We start from the raw sequence: 14198 nt of genomic DNA on the forward strand, positions 1-14198 counted from the left end.
GGAACATAGATTAGTACTCTTCTAGGATTCTGTAGAACAAATTCACGCAATAATTATGGTGTTAGAGTACATGCCACTCACATTTTCCACCCTTGACTCGGTGGTAAGTCAGGGAATAAACACCTATGTTAATAGAAGGAAGGCTAGTTAAATGGTTTAGTTATGGTACACTATTGGTAATATTATGTTAAATATGGTAGGTGAAGCTGTCTTACTTGTTCTTGGGACATTCTTTGTATTTCAACAAAATATTCTTCAAATATTTCAAAATGCTTCTGGAATATTTGCTAAAGCTCCTCAGTGAAGTTTATTCACTCAAACATTGAATCATTCATTCATCAGACACTTATTAAGCCCTTGCTATGAGCCTGGAATTGTGCTAGGTGTTGGATCCTTGTCTTTAGGAAATTCATAATCCATCAGGTGATACAGACCTATAGACACATACCCTATAAATGCTGTAGGGAGAAATGAACTAACTGCTAAGGAGCACAGAGCTGAGACTGACCAATTGCCTGGGCAGAGGAAGGAGGACTTCAAGTTGGAGGTGACATTGGAGCTTCTTAGAGGAGTTTCCCAGGCGGTGCAGGGGAAAAACTGCACAGTCCCACAGCTCTCTCCATTCCTCTCCCCCAGACTGGTCTTAGCATGACCTCTACACCTGTACTAACAAAACACATGCCACACTAATAGTTTAAGACAAGCAAAGAGCGGAATGATTTCTTCAGCTCCTCGAGGTCATGGAATTCAAGAGGAAGACATTGCTGTGACCAACGTGATTATGGGCAGGAAAGAGGGCATGGGCAGGCAGAACTGAGGGTTCTTGTGTGGGACAGTAACTCTACCCAGGCTTGTAGTCAGTTGTGTGTTCCTCTAACCAACAGAACAAAGCACAGTCTTCCTGTCTCAGGGAGAAGGACAGAGGATGGTATGGAGGATGTGCGGCCAATGACCTGTTGACAGGTCAGATTGTTGGCTGACCATTTCTCCTCCGTGGGCCACAGTCCATAAATTATGGAGCTGATAGTGCTAACTGGGATGGGCTTATGGATAAAAGTTTTTTCTTTAAATTATTTTACTTTTTCTGTATTTTCTATATTTTCTGCAATGAGAATGTTTTAATTAACCTTAAAATGTTAATGTATTTATTAATCTTTAAAAATGAAGAGATTGAAGTAAATGGCTTCTGAGACCAATTCCAACTCAAAATCGGATTTTAAAGGAAGAGTAGAGATAGAGAAAATAAGCAGATAGTATTGACTTTTGGTGGCAGTAATACATTATGTTGATGATGCTTCTTTATAGTAGCTCTCATTTATTGAGTGCCAAGTCTTATGTAAAACACTTTATGTACATATTTAAATATATACGTAGAAATATTTAGTATATATGTCTAGCTATCTATATATCTGTAGACATAGCATATACCTTATATAGATATTCAGATAGATATCTATATATATCTATCTATATATCTCTAGATAGATATCTATATATAGATATAGATATATTCCTAGAATAAGGAGAAGAAATACAGTGAAGTGTTTGGGGTCCTTTTGACTTGGAGTTAAGTTCTGGCTGGGTCTATATATTCCTCATCCGTCTCTGAGCCCAGTTCTAATAAAATTCAAAGACAGACACACTTCCTCTTTATGTGAGCATCAGCCGTATACTTCCCCAGGTCCCGACGGTCTCAAGACCCACTGCTAGTGCTAACCATCCCCACTTCCTCCCTTCAGTGAGCCAACAGCAAGCTGCATGGGTGAGTGCCTTTAGATCAGGATGGAGCCTCTGAGTGCTGGGGCTGCAAAGAAGGGCAGTACCTGTGACAACCAGGAGCAATTGGGAGCTCCCACATCCAGAAGTCTGGCCACAGGCACAGCTCATTGCCTACAGCACATCCTACCCCTCCACCACAGGGCTAGAGTCAGATTTTGGTAAAGAAAATGCATCCTCAGGTGGCATTAAAGGCAATCTCTAATAAAAGTTGAGCACGTTACTAAGAATTGCTAAAGATTTAAGGATAACAAACATTGTATAAGAAGGGAATAAAACTCAACAAACAGAAAAATTAGCTCCCTAGGAAAGAGAAAGTGGAATAGATAAAAATGGGGGAAAATGTAGTTAATATTTACTTTATGAAACAAGAACAAATGTTATGAAAAAGTACCAATTAGAGATTTCAGAAATGATAAAATATGCTTGTTGGAAAGAAAAAGTAAATCAATGAGTGCAGAGCACATTGGACATAGTTGAAGAGAAAATGAGTGTGCTGTAAGCTGGAGCTGAGCAATTCCACCAGTTTTTAGAACAGAAGGACCAAGAGACAAAACATGCAGAGAAAGTTAAGACATGTGGAAAACAGTCAAACGTCCAATATCTATTTATTGAATACGGGTTGAAGATGGAGAGAACAGACAAAACAAAAGAGAGAAAATCAAAAATATAGTAGAAAAAAATACCCCAGTCCTGGAGAAAGATGTTTTTAGATTCAAAAAAGGACACCTTGCTTCTGAGTAAACGAAACAAAACAAAAATTCAACCTTAGACACATCCTAGTGAAATTTTGGACAACAAACAGAAAAACAATCTAAAAGCTTCAGAAAAAATTACCTACAAAGAAGGAAGAATCAGATAAACAACCAGTTTCTGATGACCAATAATGGCTACAAGAGATAATGGAATAATATCTTCAATATCAGGAGAGGAAATAATTTTGAGCCTCGAATTCTTTAACAACCCAAATAATCATTAAAATGTAAGGTCAAAATAAAAGGATTTTAGAATACAAAGTCTGTACAACAACTCGTATTGTAAGAATTTCTGAAAGCTATAGTCCAGCAAAATGAAAAATGAATACAAGAGAAAATTATTACAGAGAGACAATTTTTAATTAAATCTCAATAATTGTTGACTATAAAAAATAAATCAAAAAAAATAAAAAATAAATCAATATTATGCTAGATCCCAAATGCAAAATGATTCCTATGTATGATGTGGCGAAGAGGAGGTTACCATTTTTATCATTATAAATTGGGGAAAATATAGGCATGGTTTAGTTTTAGATCATAGAAAAATATATTTATTGTGTTGGTTGGACTACAGCAATAAGTGGATTGCTTTCAGAGTTTGAAAGGAAAATCAGCAAGATATGTATAAAAGAAAAATAAGAATCCTTCATCAAAATGAGAATAGCATTCTTAGCTAACACCTCAATTACTGAATCACTCATTTCCTTCTAATACTTATTGGTTGACTGTTTAAAGGTACGAATGGAGCTGTGAGTCTCACGCTTTGCTGCACATTAGAATTACCTGGGTAGTGTTGATAACTCTCAACACCCAGGCCCCAATCCACATTAATTAAGTCATAATCGCTGGGGGTGGGACCCAGGCATAAATATTTTTAAAACTTTCCAGGTTATTCCAATGTGCTGCTGAGTGTGCTAACCAGGGAACAGAGGAGGGTACTGTTAGGGAAAAGGTCACACTTCAGGTGGGATTAGATGGCAGAATGACCCTGGGCGGGTCCTTGCACCCTTAGACATTTTCTGAGCTATAAGAGTTGGTATGCAGGAGCTCTATGGGCCCCCCAGAGCTGAGGAACTCTGATTCTATAAGACCAGTCTCAGAAAGAAGAGAATGTGTTTCCTCCCTTTTAAAATGTACCACATGGGACCAGTATGAGTATAGGGCTCACCCCCATCTGGTCCTCAGAGCTGGCCCCACACTGTTGCTCCATTTGCACTGTTGTGGCCAAACATGACCCCTTCTCATTAGAAGCTTGCCCACAGCTACAGGTAAAAAAAACCTATCAAGACCTTCTCGGTCTATGATAACGGTTAGTGCCCTTGCTGAGAAGTGCTGCTGGACCCAGTGCCAAGCCTTTCCCAGCCTGAAATACCTTCTCTCTCCTCCCTGCCTATTCAGGACACACCCGGTTTCTCTAGGAAGACATGGCTTCCTTCTCTCAACTCCTGGTAAACACTATCTTGGCTCCTAAGTAGATGTCAACCTCCTATTTGGCATTTCTTTTTAAAATCCTCCAAATGCTTGTTTGAGCCTAAGTCTGATGCAATGAAGAGGCATTTAAGCCTGCAGTGCCTCAATGAATTCTCACCATAACCCACCAATGTGTAGGGCAGTCTCCTGAATCTCTTTCCCCCTTTGACATGATTAAATCCAAATGCCTTTGCGTGGCATTCACACTCTTCACAACCTAGTACTCATCAACCTCACGGAACATCACTTTCTCTGCCTTCCAGTTAAGTCCATTCTCCAGCAGTCTCACCAAGGCTCCACACCATCCCTGCTGTGAGAACATGCTACTCACATGAGTGCTCCATTAATGCTCTCTGTGAAGTGTTCCTGGACTCCCTATTCAGAGCTGAGTTCACCTGTCTCTGTGCTCCTATGCTATTGTATTCCTCCCTCTGTGACAGCAGTCATCACTGTGTATTATAATTATAATTCTAATGTGTAGTTTTTCTTGATAGACCAGAAGGAACTAGAAAAGAGTACTGGTCTCTGTCTTCACCCATGGCTAGCACAGTGCCTTATGATTAATAAATATTTATCAGATGAATGAATGAATAAATAAATGAAATGATTTAAGACCCTGACTGACCTGGCTAAAAAAAAAAAAAAAAAAAAGCTCTTCAGCTTGGCTAGAAATTCTAGAAATCAGAATTAACATGAAAATTTGTTAAAATGCTTATTCCTAAGCTTCAGTCCAAAATGATTTTGATTTAGTAGGACCAGGGTGAGACCTGGCAATCTGTACGTTCAAAAGTCCTGTCCTCCCCAACCCCTCACTGAGTCTGATTTGTAAGATCTGGGGACCTGCCATGGTTTTGGGAATTCTTCCTTGGGAAATGATGCACTTTTGCCACTGTACCAGTGCTCAGGGGCCAGAACAACACAGCTGGTTATCAGTCTGTTTAGCTCTTCTCTTTCCAAGAGGGCCGAAGAGGCCAGTTGCCCCTCCAGTATGCTGACCCCACATAACGAAGAGTCTTTACAGCTTAAAAACAAACAACCCAATCCAAAAAAGGGCAGAAGACCTAAATAGACATTTCTCCAAAGAAGATATACAGATTGCCAACAAACACATGAAAGAATGCTCAACATCATTAATCATTAGAGAAATGCAAATCAAAACCACAATGAGATATCATCTCACACCAGTCAGAATGGCCATCAACAAAAATCTACAAACAATAAATGCTGGAGAGGGTCTGGAGAAAAGGGAACCCTCTTGAACTGTTGGTGGCAATGTAAATTGATACAGCCACTATGGAGAACAGTATGGAGGTTCCTTAAAAAACTAAAAATAGAACTATCATATGACCCAGCAATCCCACTACTGGGCATATACCCAGAGAAAACCATAATTCAAAAAGAGTCATGTACCACAATGTTCATTGCAGCACTATTTACAATAGCCAGGACATGGAAGCAACCTAAGTGTCCATCGACAGATAAACGGATAAAGAAGATGTGGCACATATATACAATGGAAGATTACTCAGCCATAAAAAGAAACGAGTTATTTGTAGTGAGATGGATGGACCTAGAGTCTGTCATACAGAGTGAAGTAAGTCAAGAAAGAGAAAAACAGGGAGGGAGGGAGATGCGAGAGGGAAGATATATGGGGACATATGTATATGTATAACTGATTCACTTTGTTATAAAGCAGAAACTAACACACCACTGTAAAGCAATTATGCTCCAATAAAGATGTTAAAAAAAAAAAAAGAAAGAGAAAAACAAATACCTTGCGCTAATACATATATATGGAATCTAAAAAAAAATGGTTCTGATGAACCTAGGGGCAGGACAGGAACAAAGACTCAGATGTAGAGAATAGACTTGAGGACACAGGGAAGAGGAAGGGTAATCTGGGACGAAGTGAGAAAGTGGCATGGACATATATACACTACCAAATGTAAAATAGATAGCTAGTGGGAAGCAGCCGCATAGCACAGGGAGATCAGCTCAGGGCTCTGTGACCACCTAGAAGGGTGGGATAGGGAGGGTGGGAGGGAGGCTCAAGAGGGAGGAGATATGGGGATATATGTATACATATAGCTGATTCACTTTGTTATACAGCAGAAACTAACACAACATTGTAAAGCAATTATACTCCACTAAAGATGTATAAAAAAAACCAAACAACTTTCTGAGAGCTGTGTCCTGAACAAGACAGGGCTGTACCCATGCAGTTGTGCCTGGTCATGGAGCCCAACCTGACAAAAGATTTGTATTTTGGCTAACTTCTAAATCTGAGAGGATGTGAGAAAAATAGAGCAACATTCTGCTATTGGAGTCCTGTCATCTGTTACTTTCTGATGTGATGGACAACCCTAGTACGAGCAGTCTTCTTTTCAGCCTCTGTCTTCCTCTAAATGAATATTGATGCTGTGTTTACCTTTAATTAATATTCATTGCGATAAAGGAATTACACTCATTCACTTTTAATTATACCCTTCTTGCATAAACAAGCTTTTAATAACAGATTTTCCAGGGTAGAAAAAAACAAGCTCTCTGCCCGCAGCCTTGTTTGATGCCAGGAAATCTGCCTCTGCAATTAATAAAGGGAATTTTTTTTTTTTTTCAGTTTGTTACTTGGTGCAGTGGGAGGAGCCATGGTGGAAAGTTAGGTCTTCTAAGTTCTAGCTCCATCCAGCTATGCCATAGCTACTGTGTGTTCTTGGGCTGATTCCTTGCCCTCCTGTGCTTCACCTTCATATCTGGAAAATGGTGATGGAACCCAACCAATCGTTCTCACCCATGGCTGCATACAGGGAAAACTTGGGGGATTACTGAACAATACCAAAGCCCAGGCTGCATTCCAGATGAATTAAAACAAAGTATCTATGGGTTGGGTGTAGGTACAGGTATTTTAAAAAAGATCCTCAGGTGGGATTCTTTTGATGTTGGGAATTATGGGTATCATTCTCACCAGACTTCTAGGTGTTTGTGGCTCCTGCCAGGGTGGCAGATTGCACAGGGCCCAGAAGGAAGGCCAGCACGGACCTCAAGAAACAGCTCAGCCATGCCCTGGTGCTCCCCTGTGCTGGGTGGGTGCTCACATCCTGGGATTGGCTCAGTGGTATTCTCTAGGAGCAGGGAGGAAGGATAATGTTCACTGAGCACCTGCTCTGTGACAAGGCACATCCAATGTCTCATCTGTCAGTCATGAGACACATCCCCTGTCTTCTATGTGCCAGGCATGGGGGGTTTAATGTTGGTGAGTAAGGCAGTTTCTGCCCTCACAGACCTTATGACCTAGTAGGGGAGAAAGACTTTAAAGTGTGTAATTAACAATTACATGAGTTTAAGGAGTTGAAAGGAAAAGTACAGGTTGCATCAGAGCACATAACAGTGGTGGGGCAGTGTTGATAAGAGAGACCTGCTTTATGAAGCAACGTCTAAGGTCTGAGGCCTGAGGATGAGTAGGACTTAGTTCAGTTCATAGATGGCGAGCAGCATTCGAGTGAGAGAGAGTGCTTCTACAAGGCAGATGTTGGCACTCCTGTTTTACAGATGAGAAACCCAGTCCCAGAGAGACCAGGTCCAAAGCAACCTCCCTGGTTCTGCCTTTTCAGCTGGGAGAGATATCAGAAATCACTGAAATCACAGGGTGGGACAGAGCTCATTAAAATGACCATGGCTGCAGCTGGACAGAGCAGAAATCAGGTTGAAATAGGAAAGGAATGAAGCCATAGGCTTAAGGCACATAAAGGCAGAAAATGCCACCTGCCTGGTCAGGCAACAGGCCACATGCAGTCCTGGGAAGGAAGCCACATCACAGTATCCAACACGAATATTGGATGGGAGTGGGGTTCTGCAGATGGAGACTGGTGTGGCATGACCACAGGAGGGGTCCAACAGCAGGGGATATTTTGATGCTCCTAACAGGTGGTCCAGAGCAAGGCAATCTTTCAGCCAATAGCAGGTCTCTTCCCGTTAGTCTGGAGTTGGGGGATGGGACCCCAGATGCTGAGAAAAGCAAAACAACGCTCTGCCAATCAGTGCTGGACAAGCCCAGCAGTGCAGCTCCCTCAGGGAACAAGGTGAGACCACATCTCGACAGCTGGCTCGGGCTCAGGGGTGAGACTAAATCAGGAGTTCAGAGACAGTTTAGCACCGGCAGCTTGATGCCGAGATCCAGAGCTTGAGGACAGGATCAGTGCTGGAGGCTGTGGGGAGGCTTATCCCAAGGGCGAGATCAAGTCGTTCCAGGTGTGGGGGGAGCAGGTAGGCAGAGGTGGGAGGCAGGTGGCACCTGACCATCCATTCCAGTGGTTCTCAGTGAGCATCTAATATCCGCTGAGAACCTGCTTCAACATAACAGGGTGGGATGTGGGTACCTGCATTTTTAAGAAGCTCCACAGGCAATTCTAGTGTATATTTCTGGTTAAAAATCACTGAGCTAGACCAATCCCTTCAGTTTTCAGATGAAGAACCTGAGGCCTAGAGAGAAGAAGTGACTTGCCCAAGGTCCTATAGCACACCAGCAGAAATAGGACTAAAACCTTGGTTTCTTCACTCCCAGTCCGCCACCTATACATTCAGGTTAGCAGTTAACATCAGCAGTAGTAGCAACAGCCCTTGAGATGCATACGCCCCTGCCTCTGATATCATCTGATGTTCTCAGTTAGGGAACATTGCTTATTTATGCCCCATAAGCAAACCAAGACTGTGTGAAGTGAAACAATTTGCTTGCTCAAGGCCATATAGCTGGGCTGGGACTCTTTCCTAGTCCTGAGATCTTTCTCTGGCTTCAAACACCACATGACAAAGCTGAAGTTTAGGCTTTTCTCCCAGGAGGCAAGACCTGACCTTTTTCAACCTGGATGGTCTAATGGCCTCTAATCCATTTCCTGTGCATGTGGCCAGCAAGCCCCTAATGGAGTGTAGCTATAAGGCTAAAGGGGAGCCTGGTAATTAGAGGCCTAGAGGCATAAGCGACATTTGGACAACTGGCCAGCTGGCTACAGTGCATTTGGCACCCCAAGGGCTCCAGAAACCAGAGCCGAAGTGCCAAGCATATCAAACTCATGTCACCAAGGTCTGCGCTCAGCTGCTACCTTAGCATTTGCAAAATGTTCTGCCCACACTCTTCCCCTCGCATCCTCCCTTGGCCATTTGCAGGAGCAGATGAGTTGAGGTTACCTGCAGCTGATCCCAGACCTGCTGGTTAATGATCTTGGCCTGTAATTAGTGTTTCCTATTCCTCACTCCTTGCCAACTCCTGCAGTTAATGTATCATTTCTCTCTCTGCAGAGACTCCTTCGGGAGGGTTCTGAGGCCCTGGAATGAACATTTCTGGTAGTGGCAGGATTCTGGAGAGGTTCCATCTGCTGCCTGTCCCACCACCCCTTGGCATCATCCCTGCTCCCTCCCACCTCAGAGTCTACATCCATCAAGTTCTCTCCTGAACATTTCTTGAACGTGTCTTTGCTTTTCCATCTTTGTGGCTCTGATTTGATCAGACCTCATCATCCTTCATTTGGACTCCTACAGTATTTTCTTAATGGGCCTTCCTGTCCTGGTCCTGCAAATGTCTCCTCTGCAATATAGGAAGAATAATCTTTCTAAATTGCCAATCAGGCTGTATGACTCTCCTACCTAAAAGCCCAACCTTTTTAGTTTGGCACATAATGTCCTGGGCAGTGTGGTCTGCCTAATTTTCTACTCCCTCTTTCACATGGTTTTTACATGGTTTTAAATTCAGAACTGCTGTAATTTTCTCCCCTCCTCCCTCCCTTACACGTCCCAATACGTATGTACATGTGTGTGTGCGTGCACACCCACACATACACACACACACGCACTCCATCCATCCATGTTGCTCCATGAGCAGGAGGACAGAAGACAGGACAGGAAAGGGATCTGATTGACTTGGGCAAGCACCCTAAGAACCATCATTAGGAAAGTGAGAAGGGACTCATTCTCTGTGACTTTGGAAGATGGGACTAGAAACTATTAAGTTCATTTTAATATTCAGAGTAGATATTTAACTGATAGGGACAGAGTAAAGGGACAAAGTAGGTGATTAAATAGTTAATCTCACTAGGGGATTGTAAATAGAGAAAAAAAGTATGGGAGACCCCTGTAAGTTAATCATCACTCAAGAAAGTACACTTTCGTAGCAAGAAAACCATGCAACAGAAGCATGAGACATGCCCCCAAACATAAAACAATGGTGGAATGAGGTCCACATCCTGCCCAGTGAGGTCAGTAAGTTATCGATTCCTAGGACATGCTTCTCTGCACGTACTAAAAACAAAAACATAAGGAAAAGGTGACATTATACTGAAAACTGAGATGATTTACCATATTTTAGTATGTTACCACCTTTTGGCCCATTTCCATAGCGCCATGACAGTCCCAGTGTGACCAAGTAGGAACAAGAAAACTCCCCCCGCCCAACGTGGAGGAGGAGCTGATGATGGAAGTTTGATGTCTGTTCAAAAATGAGGAAGGTGGTCTTTTCCCCCTCCTCACTTTTCCTTTGATTATAAAACTGTATAGTATGACCAACAATTCTATTTCTTGTGCACTTGAGCACAGCATAAGTAACAAGGGAACATCATCACAGTAGAAATGACTGATGACATTAGAGCTGCAAAAAGTCAATGTAAAAATCTTGATAGTGAACATTAGTGCTTGAAAGGTACTGTAGAGGTATGGAGTGCCTACCAGCACATGACAAAGTCTCTGGGACATGAGAACATTGTAGAGCAGAGTGTTACAGATGGCCAAATAGCAGTCATAGGCCATGGCTGACAAGATAAAAAATTCACTGATAATGAACATAAGGAAGAAGGCCAACTGTGTGGCACATGCATGATAGGAAATGGTATTTTGATCCACAACAAAATTTACCAGTATCTCAGGACAAATGACAGTAGAATTACCAAGATCAATGAAAGCCAGGTGTTTGATAAAAAACTACATAGGTGTGTGTAGGTGGGAATCCACTTGGATCAAGATGATCATGCCCAGATTTCCCACTACTCTGATTGTGTAGCTAATGAGGAAGACCCTGAAAAGTAGGGCCTGCAGCTCAGGATGCCTTGTGACTCCAATCAGATGATAGATTCTGTTGGCCTATTTAGTCCAGTTAGCTTTTCTGGAAAGAAACAGGTTGTTATTAGCTTCCTTGTGGTGTCATCTAAATAAAGTATAATATGTATAGACAGAAAAAAACAAAAACAAAAAACTGTAGCCCACTAAGCTCTCGGGGTGACACTCCCTTGCCTACCGCTTGTATTTCTCACAAGCGTCCTATACTAATAAATTCTTTCCTTACCTGTCACTCTGCCTCTTGCTGCTTTCTTTCTGCACCGAGACAGACCTATGCTCTACTGAGTCCCAAAATGCGTTCTGCGGTGTCATAACCACTGAAATTATTTGAGCACAAAGTGGGCTCCCCCAGGGAATAGTGAGTGTATCACCTGAAGGATTCGGGCAGAGGCTGTCTGTCAAGATGCCACAGGTGCAATTCCTGCACTGGGCATGGTCTGGGAGTCTTTGGCCCTCAAATAACATTCTAATTCCAAGATTCTGTAAATCTCTGATACAAAAGCCACATCAAGTTTTGCTGCTTCCACAGAGACTTTCCTGTCTGGGAAAATCTCTCACCTCTCTGCACATTTGTGTCTGAATCTCGTCCATGCACATACACACACACACTCCACACACGCCCCTGACATGGAAATCTCTACGAGACACAGAGAATGTTACCACACACTGCGTCTAATGCTTCAGATATCCGGTGGAGGCACATCTTACACTCATTCATCTATAAAAGCTAGAGGGGGAAGAAGAGCAGGAACATAATTTGAATAACATGGGGGTGACTCCTGGTCTTCCACTCAATAAGCAGAGGCCCCAGGCCAAGCAGAGGTGCGATGGGAGGTGAGCGCCTGCCACCGTGTCCTCACTGTGTCTCATTCCCTGTGTGCCGCTCAGAGTTGGGAGGCATTTTGAATATAGGGCTGCTGAACACAAGCCAGCTACTGCAGCTGAGGCATCACCAAAAAGCAGAAATCAGTTCCAGCCTCAAAAGACCGACTGGTGGTGTTGAACCCTATGAGAGACATGAAGTCTGTTTCTGTTGTGAGGTCTTCCAGTGGGAGTTTAAAGGGAATTTAGGTACTGTTTGATTTTTCCCTCATATGCCGACTTTAGAGGGTATTAAGGTACAACTCCACTGTGAAAGGTCTATCACCATGTCTGGTGTGGACCACAGGAGGGGGAGACCCCAGATCTTCTACTATTCTCATCTTAGAACCCTGAGAGAGCATGGTGCTGGGCACCTAGTTATCGAGTAATTGTTTAGAAGTTACTTTAGTCTTTCAGAACTGGTGTGGTAGAAGAAACACGAGTCTAATGGTTAGTGACCCAATCATGGTCCCTTCCAGTTCGGTGATTTTAGGTAAATCTCTTCCTCTCTGTGGGGCTCAGCCTCTATCTGTGTGTGTGGAGTGTGCTGCAGGGGCTGGGGAGTGGGGAGGGGAGAAGAGTATGGATTAAATGACCTCCATTCTTCCTTCCAACATGAATGTGCTAGGATTCCGATTTTTCTGTTTTAGAGGTTGGCAAACTTTTCCTGTAAAGGGCCAAATATTTTAGTGTCCACACACCACACAGTCTCTGTAGCAGCTATTCGGCACTGCCATTATTGCATGAAAGTAGCAATACATGAATGAATGAGCAGCTTTGTCTCAATAAGACATCATTTACAAAAACAGGTGGCAAGCTGAATTTGGTTTGTTGACCCCAGGTTTGTGGACTATTGTTCTAGTCTAGTCTATCTATTCTCCACGTAGTAGGACTTTCTTATTCAGTCTGAACTGAGTGGGGGGACTCCATTCTATAACACTCAGTTGCCTATCTCATGAAGAGACTCTCACCAAAGTTCCTTACTCCTCCTCTGCCAGAGTCAAGTGGTTCCAACTTACAGTAAGCCTTTCCTTAGATCATCTCAGAGTTCTGCTGAATTCAGAGCTAAGAACCTTGTGGTGAAGCAGGTAATAACAGTTGACCATTTTCACTCTGTCAAAGAAGTCTAGGGTTTCAAGATTTCCCAAACCATTATGATGAGTGGAAAATTTAGTTAGTAACAGATGTGTTGAATCTTTTCAATAACAACATCTGGGAAGAATATATCAAGAGCTGGACACACTGGTCTCCTAAGTTTGGCATCCAATATCCTCTTGATTTATCATCAGTGGCTTTTACATACCCTCCTGTAACCACCACCAGACGTTGTATCAATTCTAACACTTCTAAGCTGTGTGACTTCAAAGAAGCTATTCAACCTCTCTATGCCTCAGTTTTCTCAGTCTAATGAAATAATTAGTTTTAAAGAGTTTGCATAGCACCTGGCATACAGTAAACACTTGATAAGTGCCATTATTATCTCCTTGTCCATGAACATCCCTCATATTTACCTGCCTCTGGGCCTTGGCTCACCTTCATCCTGGCACATCTGTATTCTTCCCATTCCTCAGGATTGAGCTCAAATACTGATTGGCCAGGAGGAGTTCCCTGAACCCCTTGGTAAGAAATAACCTTCCCATGTCCCACTCACACCTTCATCTCTCTCTACTTCTCACGGTAATTTTCTACTTTGTCATAGTTTGTTGGCACTTATTACTATAAATATCTTGGGGACAGAACGTGTCACCAGTTCTTTTCTGGATCCCCTCCATGATGCTGAGCAAAGTACCTCAGCACATAAAGGATTCTTGGTGTTGGTTGAATTAATGAATCAAGTAAATCAAGAAAAGTCTCAACAGCCAGATTTTATTTTCCCTTTCATTTTGCATTGTGATACTTGGTTTCATGAGGATAGGACTCTACTGTCAGTTTCCAGTAGAAGTTTAACAGGCTCATTAGTTTTCAGAATATACTGGATATGATAACTGACAGAGATGTGATTCTCACTCAGGTTTCATTTGAGTATGACTGGATGGTTTTTCTTGATAACTTGTACCCTATGAACTCATCCATTCCTACCACATCTAGGCACAGACTGGAGATTGGAATTCTATGCCTACAAGGCAGCAGGAGCAGGTGGGCTTGGAGCCTAGGGCCCGAGAGAGAATTTGTCAAGTTTTGCTAATTAAGCCTGGGATCCATCTCTCCCTCAGCCTGCCAGGATGATGACAATGGACTGCA

General features: G+C 42.6%; 1 pseudogene; it reads right to left on the reverse strand.

The window, feature by feature from the left end:
- Positions 1–7463: 7463 nt before the first annotated feature.
- Positions 7464–13496, reverse strand: LOC132365079 (olfactory receptor 8K5-like; annotated as a pseudogene).
- Positions 13497–14198: the final 702 nt, after the last annotated feature.

This window comes from Balaenoptera ricei, chromosome 4, assembly GCF_028023285.1.
Source record: "Balaenoptera ricei isolate mBalRic1 chromosome 4, mBalRic1.hap2, whole genome shotgun sequence".
Taxonomy (NCBI): domain Eukaryota; kingdom Metazoa; phylum Chordata; class Mammalia; order Artiodactyla; family Balaenopteridae; genus Balaenoptera; species Balaenoptera ricei.